Below are 19305 nucleotides of genomic sequence, written 5' to 3' on the forward strand. Positions count from 1 at the left end.
ATTACTAATGGTCAGATTTCCATCTCTGTCGGTCAGTCGATCACTGCTGACCCCGTGACCTCTCGTCCACACCTCTGTCCACTCTCCTCTGGAGTTTTTCTCCACTTTATCAGCATTGATCAACAGAACATCCATCTTCAGCTGCTCTCCTGTTTTCACAGAAATCTCACCTGAGGAGAAACAAACACATTCATCCTCAATCATTATAATGGTGTCAATCAATTAAGATCATAAGCTCAGATTTCGGATCAAGGGGACCACATATAATTTAAAAATCAGCCACTGAAAACCCCAATCTTAGAGACGACTATCTGAATATTAAACAGGACGTGTCACATTCAGAGTCTCTGCTGCTACAGGCCTTTATGTAAGACCAACACAATTAAAGGAAAAGCAGAAATCTCATGATGAAGATTTGATCAGTTTTGACTTTACTATGAACATGAAGATGATACTCCAGTTCCCACTGAGCAAATTATGTCCAGAAGACGTCTTTTTGAGGTCTTGTCTCAGGTTGAAAAGACGTCCACTGAGGGGCCAGAATGAAAGTTTTTATGATGTCTTTTTTTGACGTCTTCTGGACATCCGATATAGACGAACACGCACAATCACCAAAGGAGAAAAATCACAATTTTTAAGCCACCATCGTGGAGATGAGTGTTTGTTTTAGTTGGGCTCTTGACCCTTGCCTTATTCATATTAGAGTTTGTTTGGGCAGTTAACTGAGTCATAACAGCCAGACAAGTAAAGAGAAATGATCAGGTGTTGGTTATGTTTTCACATAATCATTATTAGACCTGAATCACTGAACTCATTTAGAGCCCAATCTCTGAGTTAGATTTACATTATTGATTACAGCAGCACTGTGATTCTACAGCACAAGATCAGCTTTATCAATATAATATAAAGGATTTCACATGATAAAAAAAAATTTCTCTTAAGCACACACAGACATCAAGAATCAGCCTGTGAATCTCAATGACGGTGACAAGCAACATATTCTGATCAACAGATCAACTCTGAACATTAAAAAACAAGCTACTAAAAAGTCGCATAAACAGAACAAAATAAAATATGAGAATAAAGGAAATTACTAAGACAATTAAGCTCATAATTTATTCATGAAGCAATGCATGATGGGAGCCATGGATGAATTTTGATTGGTGGCTCCCAGAATGCACTGCAACATGCTTTTTGATGGTCACCACTGTTGAGATTCATAGGCTGATTCTTGATGTCTGTGTGTGCCTAAAATGAATGCTTTTTTTTTTTTGTTCAACACACCTTTTCTGAAATCATTTGAATCACATTGTAAAAGCTGATCTTGTGCTGTAGAATCACAGTGCTGCTGTAATCAATAATGTAAATCTAACTCAGAGATTGGGCTCTAAATGAGTTCAGTGATTCAGGTCTAATAATGATTATGTGAAAACATAACCAACACCTGATCATTTCTCTTTACTTGTCTGGCTGTTATGACTCAGTTAACTGCCCAAACAAACTCTAATATGAATAAGGCAAGGGTCAAGAGCCCAACTAAAACAAACACTCATCTCCACGATGGTGGCTTAAAAATTGTGATTTTTCTCCTTTGGTGATTGTGCGTGTTCGTCTATATCGGATGTCCAGAAGACGTCAAAAAAAGACATCATAAAAACTTTCATTCTGGCCCCTCAGTGGACGTCTTTTCAACCTGAGACAAGACCTCAAAAAGACGTCTTCTGGACGTAATTTGCTCAATGGGTTCTCTCTGATCATTATAGTAATAAATATTCAGAAAGTATTTCCCAGCATCACTGAAGATCAGATCCTTGATGATGACGTCACATGATCCTTCTCTAAACACTCGGCCATTTTCACTTTCACATTCTTTATTCTGACAAACAAGGATATCTTTTGACCTGCTTAAAACAATATCTGAAATCTCTCTGTCCTCAAATTCACATGACAGGGTGACTCTGCTTTCTGTTTGTCCTGTCACAGATGCAGGGGCGGATCCTGCAAGTACAAACAGCATAAAATTAATCCAATACAAAGAATCAATGCTGAATAAAACATGTGTTGTTTCCCTATTCATCATAAACTATTCTTATATATAAATATATATATGACTATAGTATAGTGTAAAGCAGTATCAAATGTGTCAGTGCAGCTGTGAGCATATTCATGAACAATGTTTATTAAAGCTAAAGTCCGATTTTTGGCCCTCTAGCGGTTAATAAACAGAACTGCACGAGTCTTGTGGAAGAACATTCTAGCCGGAGCTACTTTTCTCCCCCTGTGTCTCAATCAGCTCCCTAGTTCAGTAGTCAGGGCACTGACCAGGGAGTCGGCCATTTTAAGGGCTGTCTCAATTGCAGAATCCTTCCAGGGCACTGAAACGTTCGCATCGATGCTCACTATGCTCCCTTAACGGAAGTTCTGAAGCGCGAAAATTGAATCACGTGAGCCAACTCACTACACATAACGATACGCGATAGATGTTTTTAAAAATACAAACCGTTATTTTATTATATTTCAGCATAAACATACATCGCTAGACAGGTAATGAACAATCTAGCTAACATTTATAATTTATTCCCGGCTGAAATGTTGCATGTATATGTAACAAGCAAATAATGAATCATAATGTACTTTAAATAACATTACAAGTAATGTCAGAAAATATAAGCTCTGTTGTTGTTCATAAATACCAGTAGTGATGTTGTACAATGAGGACGTTGTCACGTCGCCGGAAATAGAGTCATAAGTGTCCCAATGTGTAGTGAACCAGCATCTTTTACTGTCCTTACCAGTGCCCGAATTCGTGTACACGATATACTGATTCACGAGCTCGGGAGCTAGGGAACTGATTGAGACACACCCTCCGTGTATGTATGTCTCAAGCGGCAACCTCCCCCTTTTTCTCGTGAAGCCAATACGGAAGTGACTTAAACTGCGATTCATCAACTGGCCGCTAGGGACAGGCTCCAAAAGAGAGCAGAATCTCATAGAGTCCCATGTTAAATTGGCCAAGTTTACAGCAGAAAAAAACATGTTTACAAGTTGGTTCAAATTGTGGTTTTGGTCTATACTGCTATTTTGCCCTTCATGACAACTCTGAGGGGGGTGAATTTTTTTCTAACTCATTCTTTTAAATTATATTAAGCCTTAAAGTTCTGCATAATTAAGGGCGTGGTCACTTGAGTGACAGGTAGATGCCGCTGTTGTCTGTGGGCCGTCACTCACTTTACCTCAGCTAATTCCAGCCGCTGAATTTGGCATCTCAGCCGTATTTGTGCTCGATTATTTTATACAATTATAAAATATGGCTTGCTGTATAATATTCGAGACTGATGTGTGTCTGTGTAGATGTGCATGCATGCGGAAGAAATAGAACACACGTTGTTGGATCGTGGCATTGGCTAAAAGTTTTGTTTGTGAGATTTACTACAATGACAATACCAGGAGGATATACAACTCTGACAGCACTGCTTGGATATTACAACTAAAACTGCTGCTCTATTTTGAAAAAATATGCTTTGGACACGGGCTCATTTGTTGTTTGTTTTGCAACGGACATTTATATTTTACCCAAGTGCTACAGATTGGATTCATCTCGCGATCTCTATTATAAAGGTATGAAGTCCCATTTTAATTTTCCATGTTGTTATTTGCACACCCAACACAAATTACTGGTGTTGGAGCATCTATATCTTAAAAAAACACTGTAGATTGACAGTAAACCTTTAGAACTTTCTGATGATAAAACTTATCTTCATTAATAATTTAGATAGTATCTAGATAGATAGCTCCTTTGCTTGCTAAAGGCCCTTTCACACAGGACGCGGCATGCGCTGCGCTCGCCGCTGGGTTCAGCGCAGCCCTTCAGATACAAAGCGATTTGCGCTGCGCTGGCCAGAGCACAGTAGGCGGAGTTTTCCAAACATGTAGCGGGAGTTTTATACATAGTCATTTGATTGTTGTTCCACCTTTCGGTCAGCAGTAAAGTATATGTCCCGGGCCGTGCTAACTTGTATTGTATAGCTCTGGAAATTACAACTCAGTAAATAGCTGTTCATCCATTTTGCTTTCCGATTGTTTAGATGCTCCGTTTCTATTGGCCGCGCGGGTAATCGTCACAGAGCGCAGCGGCAAAAGTTGAACTATTTTGAACTTTGACCGCGGCGTGACGCCGTCCTCGCGCGGCGCAAGCCATTGAAATGAATGGGTTTCATAGCGCAGCGCATACCGCGTCCTGTGTGAAAGGCCCTTAACATGGTCACGTCGCGCTAGGCGGGTGTGGTTTCAGCAACCAGTCACATCAGCTCAAACCACCTCCCCGCCTCTTTGCCCATTTTCAGTTATCCGGGAGTGACGTGCGGTGACGCGCAGCTAAGATGGCCGCGGCCTCATTTAAGCGTCAAAACTGCTGTTCAGAAATCTATGGGTGACGTCACGGACACGACGTCCATATTTTTTTACAGTCTATGGCAGGGATGGACAACTCCGGTCCTGGAGGGCCAGTGTCCAGCAGAGTTTAGCTCCAACCCTAATCAAACACACCTGAACCAGCTAATCAAGGTCTTTAGGATTAGTACACAGCAAAAACTGCAGTGTTAAATTAACTCTCCTGGGAGTACATGTGAGACCATACTCAAGAGTGTTAAAGTGTTAAAATAAGAGTGTTAAAAGAACACTGAAAAGTGTTAAAGTTAATGAGATAATTAAGTGATTAATTGAGTGATGATTGAGCATTATTGAAGACACCTGATGATAACAAGCAGAATCACCAAAGGAGAAAATCACAATTTTTAAGACACCATCGTGGAGATGAGGGTTTGCTTTAGTTGGGCTCTTGACCCTTGACTTTTTAAAATAATGTTTTGTTTGGGCTGCTGTAACTTGAGTTATAACAGCCAGACAAGCAAATGAGAAAAAATGATCAGGTGGTGTTGGTTATGTTTTCACATAATCATTATTTGAATCTGAATCACTGAACTCATTTAGAGCCCAATCTCTGAGTTAGATTTACATTATTGATTACAGCAGGAACTGTGATTCTACAGCACAAGATCAGCTTTATCAATATAAATCTGAAAGATTTCTTTTAAAACAGTTGTTCTGAGCAAAAAAAGAAAAATCTTTCTCTTAGGCACACACAGACATCAAGAATCAGCCTGTGAATCTCAATGACGGTGACAAGCAACATATTCTGATCAACAGATCAACTCTGAACATTAGAAAAACAAGCTACTAAAAAGTCACATAAAAACGGAACAAAATTTAAATAGTGAGAATAAAGGAAAATTACTAAGACAATTCAGCTCATAATTTATTCATGCAGCAATGCATGATGGGAGCCATGGATGAATTTTGATTGGTGGCACCCAGAATGCACTGCAACATGGTTTAATTATTCTCACCACTTGTTGAGATTCACAGGCTGATTCTTGATATCTGTGTGTGCCTAAGAGAAGGATTTTTTTTTTTTGCTCAAGAACAACTGTTTGATGAAATCCTTCAGATTATATTGATAAAGCTGATCTTGTGCTGTAGAATCACAGTGCTGCTGTAATCAATAATGTAAATCTAACTCAGAGATTGGGCTCTAAATGAGTTCAGTGATTCAGATCAAATAATGATTATGTGAAAACCATAACCAACATTACCTGATCCATTTTTTCTCTTTGTTTGTCTGGATGTTATAACTCAGTTAAAACAGCCCAAACAAAATTTTAATTTTAAAAAGTCAAGGGTCAAGAGCCCAACTAAAGCAAACCAATCATCCTCCACGATGGTGGCTTAAAAATTGTGATTTTCTCCTTTGGTGATTCTGCTTGTTATCATCAGGTGTCTTCAATAATGCTCAATCATCACTCAATTAATCACTTAATTTATCTCATTAACTTTAACACTTTTCAGTGTTCTTTTAACACTCTTATTTTAACACTTTAACACTCTTGAGTATGGTCTCACATGTACTCCCAGGAGAGTTAATTTAACACTGCAGTTTTTGCTGTGTACTAATCCTAAAGACCTTGATTAGCTGGTTCAGGTGTGTTTGATTAGGGTTGGAGCTAAACTCTGCTGGACACTGGCCCTCCAGGACCGGAGTTGTCCATCCCTGGTCTATGGCGAGTCACGCAGTTACTGTGATACTCCGCGGTGGGTCCGGTCTGAAATAATCCGAATATAAACACTTATTATAAGTGTACCATAATGATTCAGGGTAAGACAAAATCACGGTTTGGAAAATGGATTCATGTTGTACATTCTCATTATAAAATATCTGTAAAAATTTGAGCACAAAAAAAGTTACGGACAGCAGCTTTAATAAATCAACTGCATAGAAAAGTCAGTGATGAAGGTGTGTGATGATGGTGGGAAATTAAATTTCAACCAAAGTTTCTTGAGTCACATGACAGAGAAACATTAGACTAAACTCTACCTGGAACTGAAAGTCAAAATGGTTACAATTTATAAATAAAAATGATACTGACCGCTAGAATTGATGAAGCAAAACAGCAGAAGAAGAAGATTTGAAAACCTGTTGAGAAACAGAAGCGCTGGATTATTTCACAGACACAGACTCACATTACTCAAAGACATTTATAGGCCTGTTGAGATAAAATGCTTTGCTGATTGATGGTCAAATATTATTTAACTTTCTCTTTCATTCTATCTGAATATATTTAACATTTGTGGACTTTATATGTCTAATAAAAAACATCAAACTAATGATACCTGAGTAACTGAAAATGATAATCTAAACTCAAACAAAACAATAACAGGCTTTAGAAATAAAAACCATCATCATAATCACACATCTGCTGTAAACATGAGGATGCATTATTATTAGCAGGTTTAGTTTTCCACAAACAGAAACACAATAATAACACAAAAACACATAGGCTGAAAACTTACATGGTGAAAGTTCTGTGTGAGTATTATGTTCATCAGATGTCAAAACCACAACATGTTTCGCAAGATTTAAATGTAAGAAATAAAACTGAAAGTACAGTGAGCAGTGTTTTATTGTCAAGAAGCTTTATTTTGGACAGTGGAATAACAGGGAGTGTCTCCAGCTGATCCCCCTATACACAAGCTGCCACCAGGGGGCTCCCTTGATCATCACTATATAACAATTAACATTATAAGAGGACTAATGGTTGATTAAACATGATGAATGTATTTATGATTATTAATTTCCTGGATTAAACACTTCAATACACTCTAAAAAATGCTGGGTTAAAAACAACCCAAGTTGGGTTGAAAATGGACAAACCCAGCGGTTGGGTTAAATGTTTGCCCAACCTGTTGGGCAGTTTTATTTAACCAAAAAAATTGTTTAAAAATTACTGTATTTCTTGCTTAAAATGAACCCATAATATGTTGGAAATTAATATTTATTAATATGTTTAATAAACAAACATTTGAATAATACTTAAACAATAAACATTTATTAAATTGCTTATTAATAAATGCTCATCTTTTGATTATTATTGTTGCCTCTAGTAATTATGTGTCTGATTTTTAATTTCCAACCTATTTTGGGTTCATTTTAAGCCAGCTGTACAGTCATTTTTAAACAATATTTGGGTTAAATAAAACTGCCAAGCACATTGGGCAAACATTTAACCCAACCACTGGGTCAAAACAACCCAATCGCTGGGTTTGTCCATTTTCAACCCAGCATTTTTTAGAGTGTAGAATCAATAAACAGTACTGTTAATATTGTCATTAATATTAATATATATAATAATTTAATATTAATAGATATTATTTTATATCTAAAATGAATAACCTTCAAGATGGGGTTGTTTAACCCAGAAATTGGGCTAAAGTATAAAACCCAACAAGCTAGGTAAAAATAACCCATGTGTTCTGTCCAATATTTAGTGCTGGGTTGCCAAATAACCTGAATTGGGTTGTTTTTAGCCCAGCACTGTTTAGAGTGTAAAGTGTGGCACAGTGTGGCATAATTATAAAAACATAACTTCATTAACTGACTGGTTTGGTTGAGCGACTTGATTAGACCTCAGAAGACTCTGAGAGAATTATTGGTTCTCCTCTTCCCTCTCCAAGAACTGAACTCATCCAGAATGAGGAAAAGGGCCCAGGAAATCCCTTTGGATTCTTCTCATCCAGGTCACATCTGTGTCTTGTTGTTGTCATTCTGTCTGTGGAGCTTCTGTCACCAACACAAATTCCTAGTGTGTATAAAAGCAATAAATCTGATTCTGAAAACTGATAACTCAGTACAAACCAAGTGGTAAACTTTGACTAAATGTTATTTTAAATACTATATTAGTGATTTCATGACGTCTAAATATGAATCAAAAACCAGAGGAATATTACGGAGTAGAATGAGCCATTAAGGGTGCGTTCACACTTGTCATGTTTGGTTCAATTAAAACGAACCCTGGTGCGGTTGCTCGGTTAGTGCGGTTCATTTGAACATATGTGAACGCTGCCATCCGAACCCTGGTGCGCACCAAACAAGCGGACCGAGACCGCTGAAAAGATGGGTCTCGGTCCGCTTCCAAACGAACTCTGGTACGGTTCGAATGATATATGAACGCAACACGGACCAAAGACATGTAAACGAACCAAAAACAGGAAGACGGGACCCTAAAAAGGACAGAATCCTCACGCATGTCGGTTTTTCCTGTCATAGTCGCGAGTTTACACATCACAGGCATCAGACGCGCGTCTCCACGCAGCAGATCGTTTGTCTGTGACGGATGGATTCCCGCCGCTGTTTACACATTTTATAAGCTCTTCACGAGTTCCCAACTGGCCAAAATACCATCACATGCAGGCTATGCACCGCTACACACACACAACGAGCGCATTTACCTCAGCACACAGCGTTGTTTTGGATGTTCGGTAAGTTCCGTCTCAAAATAGGCAGTACGTCATAAAATCCGACCAATCAGGTTGTGAATGTGTCCCTACCCACACAGCATGGGACTCCATATAGACAGGTGTGTGTCTTTCCAAATCATGTCCAATCAGCTGAATCTACCACAGGTGGACTCCAGTCAAGCTGTAGAAACATCTCAAGGATGATCAGTGGAAACAGGAGCTTCTGAGCTCAGTTTTGAGTGATTTGAGTGACAAAGATTTCAAACAAACTTCTTTCACGGTTGTCATTATGGGGTATTGTTTGTGGAATTTTGAGGAAAATAATGAATTTGATCCATTTTGGAATAAGACTAACATAACAAAATGTGGAAAAAGTAAAGCGTTGTGAACACTTTTAGTTCTCTATTGCAAGGTTAATCATTTTCTTAATTAGCAATCAACTATAAGTATACTGTCAAAATAAAAACAACCTAATTCTGAAAAGAAACATGATATTAACATGTTTTTACTGATTTTGTAGCAGTAGTGCATCATATTCATGTTCATCAAAAGTTTACACAATAGTAGCTATGACAATTTTAGGACCTTATTATGAAAACTAACAAATGCTGGGTGTTTCTGAAACATATCAAATAGTTTGTATTATATTGGCTTTCTATTATTTCTATTCTATATGTCATTCACTGTATTGCATCAGTGAATGACATCCATCTGTGTCTCCAGTGGCTCACATTATTGACTGTTAGATGATTCATTTACAGCTGAACACAACAGAACATCTATACTCTCATGACTGAAAACATTATTTTTCTTACATTTCATCATAAACTCAGACAAGCTCAGTACCGACTTGTTTTCCATCAGTTTATTTTCATGAATTGGAATGTGTGCAAAGGATTGTGGGATTCATCCGATGTGTCCTTCAAACTCAGCCAAGGATTCTTCTGATTGAGGTGGCTTTTCCATGTCTGGTCATGGATCATGTGACAGGATGAGCCATTAGAGCCGCATGGGTCACATGATCTGAAACTACAACACAGCAGAAGTGTAATTTCTTCATTCCTCTTCTGTGTCACCAACCTTTTTAAGCCCAAGATCCCTGACCTCGACCTTTATGAAAGACAAGATCTATTGAAGAACTGATAGAAAAAGCCAAGATTGTATTTAGTATTTTTATGGCCAATTCAGATTCTGATTTATTTATTTTTACAAGCAAATTGTCTGACAGACAGACAGGCTGAATGAGATGCAAAAGTTATTAAGTAAAATATCTTTCTTCTGCCAAGTAAATCATGGACTAATTTTAATTTTAAAGTGAACTAATCCTTTGCAGACATGTCTCTCAGTGTCATGGATGGATTTACAATGGAAAACAGCAGGATCTCTTTGTCACTGGAGTATAGCTGGCGATTGTGTTTATATGTGCCGTTATCTTGGTCCCTCAAGAAGAAGATGATGTAAAAGATGCAAAAGTAAAGCAGCCAGCAGGATCAGGAGTTTGTTAGAGAGATTCCAGTCAGCACCATTCAGCTCTGAAAAACAAACAGAATTTGCTGCATTAAATCCCTGTCCACTAACACTGACTGTTCACATGTGCACTAATCATGTGGATCATTTACAATGATCAGAAGGATTTAATGGCTCTAAGTTGTTTACATGACAGGCGTAAACCTATTCACCAACATGCCATTTTCAGTATTCTGATTATTCACTAAGAATTGTGGTTATTTTTACTTCAATTATTCAAAAATCCCAATTCACAGCACAGGTGATGAACTCACATACAGCCGGAGTGTTACTATTGTAATTAAAATAAATTTAGCATAAGTTTTACTAAGATTATGGTTTCCTAACTGCTTCAATTTGATCCAGTATGGTGTTTACATGAGGTATAAGTTTAATTGCAATATTGCTTAAATCTCATTATGAGGGTGCATGTAAACATAGTCATTATCTCTTGAATAATAAAGAAATAACCTGAGTTTTAAATGTAGGCAGAAAACGTTAGGTTATAGATTTATATTTTTAATATACAGTAACTTAAAGGAATAGTTCACTCAGAAGACACATTCATCTTCAAGTTACACAGAAGAAAGTAAACATCAGTTAGAGGTTAAAATTAGCTTCTGTAAGTTGTACTTTATACAATATAAATGGTGCATAACAATAATTCAGTGTTCAAACCTTTGATTAGCAGTGTATAAAAAATACTCTGACATCAAAAAAATATTTAGCATCACTGAATCAACCTAAATACATTAATTTATACCAACAAAATGGTAAATAAATGGTAAATCTAATCAGATGAATATTGATCTTTAAGGTAACCATTTTACCACTTTTTACAGTGATGGCAACGTTTACAGTGGTTTTAAGCACATAAAATATGTTTAGCATTTAAAAGCATTTCCCCAGCCATAAATATGTGAAAAACTGAAATGTGTTACCCTCAATCTCCAGTCTGATGGGTTTGTTGAAGTGCATCTCTGGAGCGTCAGACTTTGTTCCACAGAAATAAAGACCAGAATCTGACTCTGATACTCCTGAAATAGTTAGAGAGACTCTGGTGACCCAACTGTCCGCAGTGATTTTCAGGCGAGTTTTGTTCTGATTGTAGTTGATCAGAAGTTTTCTTCCAGTTTTGTCCTTCTCTGCAGAAATCAGCAGAACGAGCTCTTCAGATCTGAGATGATACCAGGCCACTTCATATTTGTGTCTCATGCTGCAGTTCAGAGTGATGTCTTCCCCCATCTGAACTTTTAACAGATCAGAAGATACTGACGCATCTGGAGACACATTGATAAACACAGAAGCTTTAAGACCATTGATAATGATAATTTGAGGTTGACATGTTATTTTCATGAATGTTTGAAAAATAGTATATATTTACCATTGGACATGATTTGCACAATCCAATAAGAAAATACACAGAAGAAGAAAATGACTTTGTCCATTGTTTCTCGTTTGTTAACCGAGTTATCAGAGCTATTTATCTTACCAATGTGTCACTGAGTCTGTGTGCCATGCAGTTTTGCTTCCTAAAATGACTTCTCCACCCTCAAACAAAAGGATACACCCAATTCAGCCCATCATTTCATTGAACAGACATGTCAGGTGATATTATATGTATATATTTTTGTATTAAAAATTAAAGGGGGCAAGGGTGAGGTCCAAAAAAAGTGGTTTGTTGCCTGAGGGCAACACTATGAGACAAACAGAGTTAAGGCATATGTTTTCTTTGAGCCTGTGGGTTTTCCCTAAGGGATTGGCTTCTTGTTGAAAATGAAAGTAAAAGTTCTGCTGTAATCAATAATGTAAATCTAACTCAGAGATTGGACTCTAAATGAGTGATTCAGGTCAAATAATGGTTATGTGAGACCATAACCAACACCTGATCATTTCTCTTTACTTGTCTGGCTGTTATGACTCTGTTATAGTTAACAGCCCAAACAAACTCTAATATTAATAAGGCAAGGGTCAAGAGCCCAACTAAAGCAAACACTCATCTCCACGATGGTGGCTTAAAAATTGTGATTTTTCTCCTTTGGTGATCAATCATGACAATTGCTTCATGAAGCTTTGGTGCTTTATGAATCTTTTGTTTAAACTCGTCTGTTCGGCGAGCATTCATTATAAAACACTCACAGTACATTCATTTTGACAACTACACAAATATATTGAAATGTGTTCATGCACAAATACAATATTATTGCGTGAGTCGAGAGGGCATATGTGCAGTTTGTTTGCGAAAATCCTGTTAAATCAACTCTACATATGGTCCTTCTCTAAATAGTGTTAAAGTAACACTGAAGCAGAGTTAAAGTCAGTTGTAGTTTTTGTTTCTCTCTTTTCTTCAGTGATTCTGCTTGTTAACAGCAGGTGTTCATCACTAATGCTCAATCATCACCTAATTAATTGCTTAATTATCTCCTTAACTTAAACTCTGCTTCAGTGTTACTTTAACACTATTTAGAGAGGGACCATATGTACTCTGAGCAGAGTTGATTTAACTCTGAGGATTTTGCTGTGTAATAACAGACTAACGCATGCCTTATGAACAGATTATGAGGTCTGCGGAACAAAAGTAGGCGTTTCTGTATTTGTGGGTGTTTTCAAACTGGTGGGTGTTTATATGTTATGCAATGAAAATGATCCCCTTCACCCGACCCGACCCGACCCCTAAACCTTACCCACACTCTGACGTGGGCAAATCAGGTAACGCTCTCAAAAACGGCCCGCTGTCTATGGCCTCGCCCATCAATCATGTCCTGCAGAGACCTGTACTTGTACGAATGACTCCTGTATGTTACCGTAATCGTCTTTCATTACAGTCGTCATCCATCAAAACCTTTTTAGCGACACTGGTTTTCTTTTTCTCACCGTTCAGTCTGTATTTCACAGCAGCACGATGAGAAACGGCCTGGGCTGATCCAAAACAATCACAGAATATGTAGAGAGGTGGCGCCTTATTTTAAATGTATTTTTAATTAATTTCATTTATTTTTTAAATGTAACATGTTAATTAAATTAATTAATTACATTAATATATTTAAATTAATTTTAATTTATCTCGTGGCCCACCTGGAGGATTACTGAGGACCCCTAGTGGTTGGGAACCACTGCTTCAAACCTACCCAATAAACACTTTTAATATTATTAAACACTCATTCACAGTTTATTTCCAGTTTTAGAGCATTATTTTATTTTTTATTGAAAATAAACGTGAGCTCCGCAAAAGGTGGATTCAAACCCATGTTAAACGCGTTGAAATCTTGGTCTGTGATAATTGCATTTTTGAGGGCCTAAACATGCTCATATGTAAACATGTTCATTTTTGAGTGAACTAACCATTCAAGATGACGCTGAAGAGTTTTTTTCTATCCCTACACCCTTCATCCCTTCGAAGCTCTCACTCCGGAGGGTAAACCCTTTGAAGGGATCAGGGCATAGGGATGAGCCCTTCCGAATGGAATGCAGGGAAGGTAGAACAAAGGCTAAACAACACTCACCAATAAGTGTGTGTTTGAGTGAAGCTTATAGTGTCACTGATGGGCAACAGGTGTGAGTGTGTGATTAGTTCCTAGGTGGGGAATTGTGGGAAATGGAGTCCATATAATCAGAATAGAGCACAGGACAAGGACACAAAAACAATAACAATCATCACTTTAATTTATGGCCCGCAATGTCATACTTACCCTGTAACTACATGAAACAAAAGTATATTTCCCATGTATTAAAAAAATATTGCAATAGTTATTTTTACTTACAACAACTTAATCAGTGCACTTTCTCGCTAAAGTGCTCCCAAATGTAAGATTGTCTATAATAATAGTGTAAGTACCCCCTTAGTTTTAAAATACTTACAGTATAAATAATTTATTTTCCGGGTTGTTACTCTTTTATTCCCAAGACTTTACATATTGTTCCCCCTATACTTACACATACTTACTTTATAGGTGCACTGTGATTATTAAGAGTTACGCTGTAAATTCGTTGTAATCTTCGGCTGTAATCTTTCTCCCAACATTGAAAATTAATGCGAAGATTTCTTTTTCTGCCTGTGTTTAGGTGGTGCTGACAGGAACTTCTTCAACACACTCCTGATCCTGCTGATTTTCGGCTGTTTTGTTGTTTTGTAAATTCCTGCCAAAGAAAAGCAGCCATTTTCAGCATCACACTTTTGTACCTCAGTCCAGCGCAAGACTCACTACAGAACTTTTCTCAGTCTTTTCAGAAGTTGTGTTGGGTGTTTAGCTCAGTCTACTGTAAGCTCTTGCACACTCACACTTTTGGTGCTCACACAGGTTCATTTTTACGTCAGTTTGTTCCAATGAAATGTGTTCTGGGTACGGATCATATGAACAATGATATGATTTTCTGAATATATATATATATAGTCATATTGTTTGTCAAATATATAATCAACTACTTTAAATGAATAATTATATATTTCTCTATTATTTTTAATTGGATGTCATTTTTGGCAGCTCATTCACGGCAGCTATGGATGCAAGTGCCATTCTGTGAGCTATTTATTGATTTAGCATTGATTGAATTGGCTGCCCTTGTGATGATGCAAATCATAGACAGTAAAAACACAGTATGAACACAATCCAGTGGAGGCAGCTGGAGCAAGCGAACTGTTTTGGACCAAGCCACTGAACCAAGTGTGAAAGCACCTGCATATTTTTATCTTCATTTTTCTATTTTTATGTCTTTTATGTCCTATATGCTTATGTTGCACTTTTTGCACTGCTATAGCTTTATTTTTCTGAAGAAACATTCTGAATATGAAATTATGGACTTTCATTTACTGCACAAAATGAACTTAAATGACTGAAGGTACATGTCTAGTAAGTTCAGTAACTGAGATGTTTTATTTTTTTTTTTCCTTACTTGAACTATGCATCAGGTCACTACTGAAATAAAAACTTGATCTGTGATGAAACCACTATTAATGTGATGAGTATTAAAGTATGTTTGTTTGTGATTTTTACATTTCAAATTCTGGGTTTATAAGAGATGAAAGAAACCTATAAAAGTTGAATATGAAAGAAGCTTTGAGTACAGCCTCATTTATCATGTAGATTTGATTACAACGCACACACACAGACCACATCCAATAAAATGTGTATTTTCATTATGTGATTGCACATAAAAGTTTGAAGCATAAGTGATGAAACAGTACGGCTGTGACCAAACCCATCACTAGTTTAAGACTGGGAAAGGAAGTGAAGGAAACACTACTCTCTGCATTGCTCTGAAACCTGTAGTTTGATCGACACCAGTCAACAGACAGAATGGAGAAATTCATATACCTCTGTGTTTTTTCTTCCTGGAATATGCAAATAATTACCAGTGGTAAGAATACTCTTTAAACTTGTGCTTAACTCACCACTTTTCCTCAAATACTACAGTTATTTTATCAAAACAATTTCAGAGAATTGATTTATCTTTTTTTTCCAGATGATTCAGAACATGGAGTGACTCTGTTAAGAGTCCAGCTGAACAAAAGCATCAGTCTGAACTACAACATGAGCGACAGATATGAAATCGCCTGGTTTCACCAGCATTCTCAACAAATAACACAAATAATATCTGCAAAAACAAGCAGTGCAGCAGGAAAAAAACTGGTGCTGCTGTGATCTGATCAAGCCTCTTTCACTAAGCATTAAAGATGACCTTGTCTTTGTGTTTGATAAACATATTTACAATATTTTCAGGTAAGCTGGCAGACAGAGAGGACAAATGTAATTCTGTCACAGAAACGCCAGATGTTGTTGAGGTCACAGGTGAGAGCAGATGTTATTCTTGATTGTGTGTCATTTCCTCACAACTATTGATTTGTCAAGCATGTAAATCAGAATTCATTCTGCAAAATGTTTTTCTGTCTCTGTAGATGGAGTGACAGTGACGGAGCGTGTGTTGATGTTCGGTGGTGTTGGACTCGCTGCTTTTGTGTTTTTTCTGGCTACATTCATCGCAGGAGGAATCATTCACCATCACGGCTGGCAGAAAGGATGGAAAGAAGCCAAACGTGTATCTCTGATGAGTCAAAAATCAGCTAAATGACAAACTTGTGTGCTTTATTGTACAATATAACTCAATATATCCCTGTCAGTTAAATCAGCATTGCTGTAGGGAAACACATTAAAATAGGCAACTGAGATGTCTTTTTCTGTCTTGTCTGATCTTACTTTCATTATAGAGGAACTGAGATGTTTTTGTGACAAACTATCACAGCTAATACCAGCAAACTTATGCTTTAATATCAAAATGAACATTATTTGTCTGGCTATAACTTTAGACTTTATCTGGAGGAGCATTAATATGTACATATAAGTTGTTTTCAAGAGAAATTATAAATGTAAATCTCTTCTGTGGCATATAAAGCTTGATTTATTAAAAATGTCAACAGATGTCTTCAATGATAAATGTGTTGATCAAATAAACAGCAGTAAAACAAATTATATGTACATTTTCTGGCAGAAAAGCCTGATCATTACCAAAGTGAAACCTCTTGAAACTATGTTTAAAGTCAGATGTCAGATCTGTTCTTACACTTTCAGAGGAAACGTGTCACATCATTGTCGTCCAATGCAGACTAATGATTTCCTGATGATGCAACTGAACCATACAGTTACAACAAACCAACTATTGTTGACACTGAAAGGGCACTATGGGAAGAAGACAAGCTGGTGGAGGCAGTGTGATGCTTTGGGCGATGTTCTGCTGGGAAACCTTGGGTCCTGCCATCCATGTGGATGTTACTTTGACACGTACCACCTACCTGAGCATTGTTGAGACCATGTTCACCCTTTCATGGAAACAGTATTCCCTGGTGTCTGTGGCCTCTTTCAGCAGGATAATGCTCCTGACACAAAGCAAAAATGGTTCAGGAATGGTTTGAGGAGCACAACAACAAGTTTAAGGTGTTGACTTGACCTCCAAATTCCCCAGATCTCAATCCAATCGAGCATCTGTGGGATGTGCTGAACAAACAAGTCCGATCCATGGAGGCTCCACCTCACAACTTACAGGACTTAAAGGATCTGCTGCTCACATCTTGGTGCAGATCCCACAGCACACCTTCAGGGGTCTAGAGGAGTCCGTGCCTCGACGGGTCAGGGCTGTTTTGGCAGAAAAAGGGGGACCAAGACAATATTAGGAAGGTGCTCATAATGTTATGCTTGATCGGAGTAAGACTTTGACTACATGTATTTATTAATCACAATGGATCATAGGATCATGTGACATCTTCATCAAGGATCTGAAACTGAGTGATGCTGGGAAATACATTCCCAGAGTCCATTACACTGATGCCCGGACAGAAGTGGAATGACAAAACGGAAAGTGCGGACAGAGATGATGACAAACTAATGACACTGAACAACATAGTAAGTAAAACAGGAGTCAATGAGAGATTCACAAAAACATGTTTAAACAGTGAGTTTAACTTTACATTAGTTAAAGTGACCTAGATTAAAAGATCAGTGGCCGGTTGTAGTTTATGCAAGTCATACATATCCTATTTTAAGATTGGGTTATAAGTTTTCAACTCTGTTACATAAAAATTAGATTGGTCTTTGAATATGAAAAATAAGACGAATTAACTGGACAACAACAATATGGCATATCCTGCTTTTAATGCAAGTTGACATTTATTTAGTAAGCTCACTTTAAATTTCTATGTAAATGTAAACCATATTGCAACCATTTAGTGTCTCTGTATCGTGGTCTAATGATAAAATTTAAACGTCGACATGTTTTGAACTTTGAGCGGCCAAATGAAGAAATGACATTTCTTCCGGATATATTTTCATGTCAGTCACGTGACACGGTTCAGTTCTTCACCGGTAGGATGTGTGAGATCGTTTCAGTTTTTTAATCATTCTTCTTTCCTTGTCGACGCTCGCTAAACTTGCAATAATTTATGAAGTTTTGATGCCTGATCAAAAGACTCAAGCAGAACCTTTAACATGTAAGTTTTCATGGTTTAAGAATCCAGCATGGGTGCTTTTGTGTTGTTTTAGTATATAGTTTTTTCTGTGTGGAAACTAACGTTACTTCTGCTAGAGATGCGGAAATGATAATCAGCTCGTTTCTATGAATGTCTCCGTTACTGTGATGATAATGGTGGTTTTTGTTAGTGGGGTTATTAATATAATTATTAAATTATCACTGAATTTTGAAAGCCTGTTATTTGTGTATTGACTGGTTTTCAGTATCACACAGGAGGAATCATTTATAAATCCAAAGATGTGTTAAATATTCAGACTAAAGGAAAGTTGAATGTTTAGTAATATTTTATCACTCAGGAAAGTGTTTTGTCTCTGTATAAATGTGTTTTGTGATGTGTGTCTGAAATCAGCTCATGTTTCTTCATCAGGTTCAGATGGTTGAATCTTCTGCTGCTGCTGTTGTGCTTTATCAATCATATCGGTCAGTATAATATTTGTTTTTAAATTGTAACAATGTTTGATCTTCAGTTCCGGGTAGAGTTATCGTCGATTGTGTGTCGTGAGACTGTGGTTGATGATGAAAATTCCCCAGCATGTCACATTATCATACACTAAACCTCCATTTCATTCCTAGCTTTCAAAGGCCAATAAGCAATACTGTCTTTTTAGCTGAACAAGTTAACTGAAGAAAGTGAGAAGATTGTTTCATTATTTATTTTAAATGATTATATGGAGAAGGTGATCATGGCTCGAATCAACAACCTTAATCTTTCCTTTTCTGATGTTAAATATTGGAGAAACTCTTACATCATCACTTCACAATTATTGAATCCACTTGGATGTGACTAAAATAACTCCTAAATATTTCATGATGACCTTTATTACTGAGAATAGACAATAATGTGTTTTTGTTCAGTTGAATGATTTATTCTGTCTGTATTTGCAGAATCCTCCACTGTAGGAAACATCTCTATACATGTGACAGGACAAAAAG

At 37.2% G+C, this 19305-nt stretch overlaps 1 long non-coding RNA gene across 1 annotated transcript; it reads right to left on the reverse strand.

Annotated features, from left to right (window-relative positions):
• Window positions 1-1768: 1768 nt before the first annotated feature.
• Window positions 1769-7196, reverse strand: LOC125274625. The gene is made up of 3 exons (XR_007186299.1): window positions 6907-7196; window positions 6483-6529; window positions 1769-1998 (listed from the first exon to the last, which is right to left on the reverse strand). It is a non-coding gene; the product is annotated as an uncharacterized LOC125274625 (long non-coding RNA).
• Window positions 7197-19305: the final 12109 nt, after the last annotated feature.

This window comes from Megalobrama amblycephala, linkage group LG9, assembly GCF_018812025.1.
Source record: "Megalobrama amblycephala isolate DHTTF-2021 linkage group LG9, ASM1881202v1, whole genome shotgun sequence".
NCBI lineage: Eukaryota > Metazoa > Chordata > Actinopteri > Cypriniformes > Xenocyprididae > Megalobrama > Megalobrama amblycephala.